The sequence below is a fragment of the Eschrichtius robustus genome, chromosome 14, assembly GCF_028021215.1.
Source record: "Eschrichtius robustus isolate mEscRob2 chromosome 14, mEscRob2.pri, whole genome shotgun sequence".
Taxonomy (NCBI): Eukaryota; Metazoa; Chordata; class Mammalia; order Artiodactyla; family Eschrichtiidae; genus Eschrichtius; species Eschrichtius robustus.
Genome location: NC_090837.1, coordinates 95,908,860 through 95,917,275, shown reverse-complemented (window position 1 = coordinate 95,917,275; position 8,416 = coordinate 95,908,860).

Here is an 8,416-nt window from a genome sequence, read left to right as displayed (position 1 = left end):
TATCCCAGCAAGGTTGTCAGTAGAGTGAACAAGATGTTTCAGAGCCTGTATGTGTATGCTGTATGTTTATATAAATATTTATATATTAATAGCCTTAAATACTTGTATCTTTTAGAGAGAAGAAAGTAAAAAATCAGTGAGCCAAGTTTCAAACTTAAGAACTTAGGAAAATCAAACTATAGTTCAATTTTTTTTAAAAAAGACATTAGGAAAAGAACAAAAGAACTCCAAAAAATCCAAGAAGGGATATAATAAACAAGAGACCGTATATTGCCAGACAGAAAACAACACTATAAGAAGGCTGATCAAGCCAAATGTGGTCCTTTAAAACTTCTGATAGATTCATTAAAGAAAAAGAAGAGCAGTTATAAATAAATAATGTTATAAATGAAAAAGAGGACAGGACTAGCCAGAGGAGCTATTAGAAGGTATAATAATCTACTACATGTGGCAAGAAAAAATAGAAAGCCCCAATAATCCTGTAACCATTAAGAAAAATAGGAGTTATTAAAAATCTTCCCACAAGAGAATACCATATCCAAAAAATTCTGCCAACTTTTCAAGAACCAGCTCATTCCAATCTTATACAAACTCTCCCAGAAGGAATGCTCTCCAAATCATTCTATGAGGCCAGTATAATTCTGATACCAACACCAGATAAAAACAGTACGTAAAAGGGAAATTAGAGCCTTATTTTACTCATGAATATAGACGAAGATTCTAATAAAATATCAACTGAATCTAACGGCACATTAAAAAAGATAACATGCTATGATCAAGTTGGATTCATAGGCATTCAGAGGTTCTTTAATATTTTCATGTCTATACATTTGATTTACTACATTAAGAGATCAGATGATCATATATGGTTGTATATAACCATATATGACCATATCAATAGATGCAGAAAAATGCATATGATAAAATTCAACATCCATTCGTGAAGGTACCTTAACTTGATAAGGAATATCTGTGAAAAAAACTTACAACATAAATCATCATAAATGGGAAACAGAATTATTTCTTTTAAAGCTAGAAACAACAATCTGGAAACAACAGGATCTGTGTGCTGAAAATACAGAATCTGTATGCTGCAAACTAAAAATGTGATGAAAGAAATCAAAGAATGCCAAATAAATGGTTAAATATATTGTGTGCATGGATTGGAAGACTCATAATAGTAAAGGCGTCAAATCTTCTCAGAACAGTCTGCAGATTTAATGCAATTCGGAGCAAGATCCCAGCAGGATTATTTTGCAGATAAAGACAACCTGATTTTAAAATTCATATGGAAAGGCAAACGAATTATAATAGTCAAGTCAACTTTGGAAAAGAAGCAGAAAGTTGGAGGAATCACACTTCTCCCTACTTTATGACTTACTATAGAGACAACAGTAACCACAACAGTGTGTATTGGCAAAGGGATAAGCACATAGATCAATGGAAGAGAAGAGAGTCTAGACTTAGACCCACATAAATATGGCCAAGTGAATTTTTGACAATGGCAAAAAGGTAGTTCAGTGGAACCAGGAGAGTCTTTTTCAAAACTGGTGTTAGAACAATGGGACGCCCATACGCAGAAAAGGGACCCCGACATCCTTCGGCTTTATTCAAAAATTAACTCAAAGACTGCAATCAGCTGTTAGGAGAATGAAAAGACAAGCTCCTCACTGGGTGAATATACTTACACACCATGTAGCCATTAAAGGACATTTATCCAGAATACATAAAGAACCCTCAACTTCAACAGTCAGAAAACTCAGTTAAAAATTGGGGGGGCTTCCCTGGTGGTGCAGTGGTTGAGAATCTGCCTGCTAATGCAGGGGACACGGGTTCGAGCCCTGGTCTGGGAAGATCCCACGTGCCGCGGAGCAAGTAGGCCCGTGAGCCCCAACTGCTGAGCCTGCGCGTCTGGAGCCTGTGCTCCGCAACAGAAGAGGCCGCGATAGTGAGAGGCCCGCGCACTGCGATGAAGAGCGGCCCCCGCTTGCCGCAACTAGAGAAAGCCCTCGCACAGAAACGAAGACCCAACACAGCCAAAAAATTTTTAAAAATATTAAAAATAAATAAATAAAGGCATCTCTTTAAAAAAAAAAATTGAGAAAAGGCTTGAGTAGACACTTTACTAAAGAGGATCTACAGACAGCAAATAAGCACATAAAAAGATGTTCGACACCATTAGATGTTAGGCACATGCAAACTAAGGCCACAGTGTGTTGTCTGCAAGCCTTACAGGCCCCTTCACAACAATGGTGTCTCAGACTGTAAATTCCAAGAGGGCAGGGGACTTGTTCCCTGTTACAATGGCTGGAATAAAAGAATACTTACACTAGCAAGTCCTAGTGAGGATGCAGAGCCCCTGGAACTCTCAGCACGGCTGGTAGAGATGTAAAGTGGCATAGCCACTTTGGAAGACGATTGGGCAGCTTCTTGTAAAGTTAAGCAATCCCATTCCTAGGTATGAGATTCCTAGAGAAATAAAAATGTATGTTCACACAAAAACCTGGACATGACTATTCCTGGCAGGTCTATTCATATTCAGCCCAAACTGGAAACAACTCAAGTGTTCTGCAACAGGTGGATGGGTAAACTGTGGTAACATTCGTACAATGGAATACGACTCAATAAAGAAAAGGAATAAATTACTGAGACATGCAACTACTTGCACGAATCTCAAAAGCATGATGCTGCGTGAAAGAAGCTAGTCTCAAAAATGTATGGCTCTGGGGCAGGAGACAGATGGGCCCCCAGGGCAAACAGTTTGAGTTTGTTCCTTGTGGACCAATTACTCCGAGACGGGAATAACAGGACAATTGAGAGAGGAGGCTGGGCCCTGCCCAGGTAGAAGATAAGAGACCACATATTCCTCATTCTTGAAGTCAGGAGATCTCCCCGACTGCACATGCGCAGAAAGGCTCCTTGGAGGTCAAAAGCGGAGTGATGCCAACTGATGCTCACTTACCCATAGGCCTCTTCCGTGGAATCCATCTTGGCTAAGAGATGCGCGCGCACACATGGGAAAATCCTGAGATACACCAAATATGGAGTCTGAACCAGGCAAAGCAAAATGATTGGACAAAGGAAACACGGAAGAAATGCCCCATATAAGTGATTTAAACTGCTGCGAGGGCACGACTCTCTGAGTCCGCCCGTGTGTCTATCCACACGTACTCTTTTTTTCTCCTAATAAATACTTTACTTGTTTCACTACTTTCCATCTTTGTGGGAATTCTTTTTCTGCAGAGCCAGAGAGCCAGGGCCGTGTCACTGACCACTGGTCTAGTGGCCAGGATTCGGTGCTCTCACTGCCGCGACCCGACCTCAGTCTCTGGCCAGGAACCAAAACTCTGCTTCAAGCCGCTGCAGGCCGAGGCCACCTGAGATCAGTTCCATTTCCGTGACGGTCTCAAAAGGACAAAACTCAGTGATTACCAGGGGATGTGGTGGAGGGGGAGGGCAGCATGAGGGGGTTTTTTGGATGGTGGAACTATTCTGTACATACGGTTACTTGACTCTATATACACACGTGTGAAAATTTATAGAATGGTACACACGTTCACACAGAAGTCAGTTCCACTGTATGTTGGTTTAGAAATCAAACTGTAGAAGCTAAGATCAGTTAGAACTTGCACAGATTATTCCCATGTACTTTCAATGATCAGCATCAGAAAGGCCCTCATTATAGCAAAATTCCTTAAAGCGCCCAATACCAGTTGCCCATTTTCTTCAGTTATACAAATAAAATATTTGACTTAGTCACAGGGAAAAATAATGTAGTAGTAAGACACGGATGCTTATTACTACTACTTCTAAACAAGACTGACAGGAGGTTCAAAAAAATTAAAGACAGACGGATTGGAAGGGACGAAATCACACCATCATTACTTGCAAGTAGGGAAGAAGGGAGGCTAAGAAATACAAAGAAAAGAGATCGCACCCCCCTCCTCAGCACAGATGTTCTGGTCCGAGGCTGACCTGAGCCAAGAAAGGAGGGGATTTGTAAGTGAACTCTGGAGCACTCCTGTTGAACAGGATGAGATTCTTTACTACTTATAAAATAGGCTATTGTTTAGCACCGAAAGTGACTAAGCTGTGAGAATTGCCAAAAATGTCAGGAGCCAGGAGCACTGAAAACACTACATGTTATGGAAAAGAAACACCCAGAAATCTGCTTCCTGACTGCTCTGAACCAGACCAGCTCATTCATTATGCTGGTGAGATGTCCACTCTCTGATGTGAGGAGGGGACGGAGCCCTGGGGCCAGGACCTGCTCTGAGACTCCCCCACCCTGGTTCCCTTCAGTGCATCCACCATCCAGGGCTGCTGGAGAGGCGGGGAACGCAGGCAACTTCCCAGCTCAAAGTAAATAAGACCAGTACCTTGGCTGCCTTCTTGGAATTCACAGTCTAAGACGACTGGGATGTGAGGGGCAGGCAAGGCTCAGGGACCAGTAAGCAGAAATTCCCCATGAAAACGGCAATCTGTGAAAGCCAAAGGGTAAGTGCACTTGGCGGAAGGAGCAAGTGGGTAAGGGAAAAAATTACATGACAGAACGAGAAGACCTTGGCAATGAGACTGGAAAGGGGGCCGGGAGGCTGGCGGAAGCTGCTAGTCAGGGAATTAGGTGAGGTAATTGGTCTGCACGACGAAAAGGCAACTTTTTCCCCCCTTTGGCTAGAGTTACTTGATTATTTGCATTGACTGGCATTTGTTGTACGAGATTTTCTTCCTCAGTAATCCTGTATCTTGGCAAGCACGTAAAATATAGTTTCTGTAACTTAAAAAAAAAAACCATTGCTGGTACATGTTAGTTGCAATCAGAACAGCCATAATCTGTGCTTTATAGAGAATCCGTTTTCTGATTTCACAGAAGCAACCGTGCTTTATCAGAAGGCTCACTTTCGTTATCGCTTGATATTTTCCTTTATTAACAATCATGCATTCTGGCAGGGACTCATGCAGATGTATGAACGCCCATGTTCATGGCAGCATTATTCGCAACAGCCAAAAGGTGGATCACTCCAGGTGTCTATGGACAGATGAATAGATAAGCAAAATGTGGTCTATCCATACAACAGAGTATGATTCAGCCATGAAAAGGTAGGAAATTCTGACACAGGCTACAACATGGATGAACCTTGAGGACAATATGCTCTGTGAAATAAGCCAGACACAAAAGGACAAATGCTGTAGGATTCCATTTATGGGGTACCTGGAGTAGTCAAACTCATAGAGACAGAAGGTAGAATAGTGGTTGCCAGGGGCTGGGGAGAGGGAGGAATGGGAGCTATTGTTTAATGGGGCAGAGTTTCAGTTTAGGGAGATAAAAAGTTCTGGAGATGGTGGTATTATTTGCACAACAAAATGAATGTACTTAACGCCACTGAACTATACACTTAAAAATGGCTAAAATGGTAAATTTTATGTTATATATATTTTACCACAATAAAAAAATGTTTCCCAATGGGGAATTATATACCTTTCAGTTTATTTATCCATTCACATACTGAAGGACATCTTGGTTGCTTCTAAGTGTCGGCAATCATGAATAAAGCTGCTATAAACATCTAGGTGCAGATTTTTGTGTGGACACATACCCTTTGGGTAAATACCAAGGAGTGTAATTGCTGGATCATATGGTCAGAATATGTTTACTTTTGTAAGAAACTGCCAAGCTGTCTTGCCGAGTGGATGGAACCATTTTGCATCCCCACCAGCAAAAAACAAAGAGTTCCTATTACTCCACATCCTCACCAGAAGGATGGTTTTGTCGGTGTTTTGGATTTTGGCCATTCTAATAGATGTGTAGTGATAGCTGATAGCTTACTGTTGTTTTAATTTGCAATCCCCTGAGCACATACGATGTTGACTGCATTTTTCAGTGGGGATTGTGAGCACAGGCTTAGGACATATGGATGGCACGAAAACTCAAAATATGTGTTGAAAGTATTTAACTTTATTTTGGATATTTCATGAGAAGCAATGGAATAATCATCACGGGGAAAGCTAAATTTGTTAGACTTCCATGCAGCTAATTTATGGCTGAGGGTTATTTTCATGCTGACTTAGTTGGGGGGCGGGGTGCCACCACCCTTTCAGCGCTTTGGGGGCCACTAAAGGTCTCAGCTGGTCCTCTGAGGCCTCACATCCAGGTTTCCGTCCAGGATGAAGGCCCCTCCTCTCCCCAGAGGCGGCCTCCAGTCCCGCCTCAATAGGGCTATGAGTTATCTTCTCGGACAAGGAAGCCGACTGCCACGCCCCAGACCAAGGGTCCCGATAGCTCTGCGATGCGCTGCCTGCTGGGCCGCTCCGTCCGTCCCCCCCCCCCCCCCCCCGCCCCCCGCCGCACGGGCCCCGCCCCAGGCCCTCCATCTGCACCTCCGTATCTTCACTGTGGAGGCCCGGGTCCTCCTTCATTACTGGTGGCCCCCGCTCCACCCTCAAGAGTCCCCTCCAGGACCACCTCCTCAGGGTCTCACCTGACTCCCTTCCCCTCGCTCCACCAGCCACTGTCTGAACACCTGGGTGTGTGTGTTTGTGTTTTACAAACCTGGTTCTCCCACCAACTGGGAAAAGCAGTGTCTCTTCATCTTGAACTCCTCGGCGTCCAGCCCGCTACCCTGAGGAGGTGAAAGCCGGGAGATGCTTTCTGGGGAGTGGGGCTCAGGCGGCACAACCTCTTGGATGTGATAATGCGATCTTTTTCACTCACGAGGCCACTGCTGTCTCTCAACAGCACTTGGAGAGCCAAGGTTAACGGGGGGGAGGGGAAATGGGGGTGACTTGACACCGTGTCTTCTCATAGGCTGACATCCAATAACCCGGTGAGAAGAATCTCATCCCAGAACTATCAGTATTTTCAGGACGCATATCTGGCAAAGGCAGTAGGCTCTCCCGACTTCAGCAACCTGGACCCACCAGAGCTGAGGGCCTTCTGCTTTCATCTGCTGGTGAAGGAGACCCCCTTAACGGGACCCAGCTCTGAGCTAGGTGAGCAGTTCCAGCTGCAGACTAATTCAGGCACGCTTTAGGGTGAAGCACGCTCCCTGCAGAGCGGCATGTCATTCGCCAAAAGGGAAGTAAATTCTGGAATGTCACCCTTTCCTAAGAGCCCTTGTGTAGGAGTCTCAAGGCCAAATCGCAGGATGCATTTTTTCCCAGCGAGGTGCTTTCACATGAATGCAATGGGCGTGATACCGACCTTTCACGTGCGCGCTTGCTCGAAGACAGCACCGCGCACCATGTGGGCTGGAGCAGGGGCTCCGGGTGAGAGGGAGGGGTGTGACCACTCCCATCGCTCCCCTCGTACTGGAGGGAAATCCCAACCAGCAGCTGTGTCTTGAGTTGAAATGAAAATGCAAGAAAGGAGGCCAAAAAAGGGTCAGAGATTTCCTAAAGTTTGTCCCAAACAATGTAGTGCAACTGTGTGGGGCTTAGGAAACTCCAAGGCTTATACGACCAAGGCGAACCCTGCAAGGAACACAGTGATTTGTTCTGTGCAAAGATTTCAGGCTAACCTTAACACCAGCAAAGGCACCAGCAAAACAGCACAGCAAAGACTGCAGTGGGTGGTTCCAGAGTCTCACGTTCAAGACAGCTCAGGAAATCATGCTGAGTGCCTGCCGGCCTTTAGCTCACATCCCTTTAACCAGCATCACGGGTGCTCCAGACTGAAGGACAAGGAGATGCACTAAAGGTCCTGAAATGCAGTTCTATCACAAAAGGACGGAATTGCAGGACAAGGAAAGAGTGATCACAGAAATCGTGGGGCCACTTCTGGCCACGGAAGATAAGACGATGACTCTTCATGAGGAAAATGCACTTTAAGACCACAGTGAAACGCCACTTTACAGCCACTAGAACCAATATAATGAATGTTGACAAGGACGTGGAGAAACTGGAATCCTTGTAATTTCTGATGGGAATGTAAAATGGTACAACCACTTTGGAACAGTTTGACAGTTCCTTAAGCTAGAGGTAAATTTACATAAGACCCAGCAATTTCATCCCTACGAATTCAAGAAAAATAAAAACATATGTTCACATAAAGACATGTACGTAAAAGTTCACAACAGCATTATTCACAACAGCCAAAAAGTGGGAACAACCCAAATGTCCATCAACTGATGAATGGATAAACAACATGACTTATCCATACGATAGAATACCAGCCAGTAATACAAAAGGAATGAAGGACTGATACTCTTACCACACGGATGAACCGCAAAAACATTAAATTGAGTGAAAGAAGCCAGAAGCAAAAGACACCTAGTGTACGATTCTATTTAGATGACATGTCCAAAGAGAAGCAATCCTACAGAGACAGATCAGTGGTTGCCTGGGGCTGGGGGTGGGAACAGGGAGCAAATGCAAATGGATGCCCGAGACAGATCTTTCTGGGGTGACAGAAATGTTC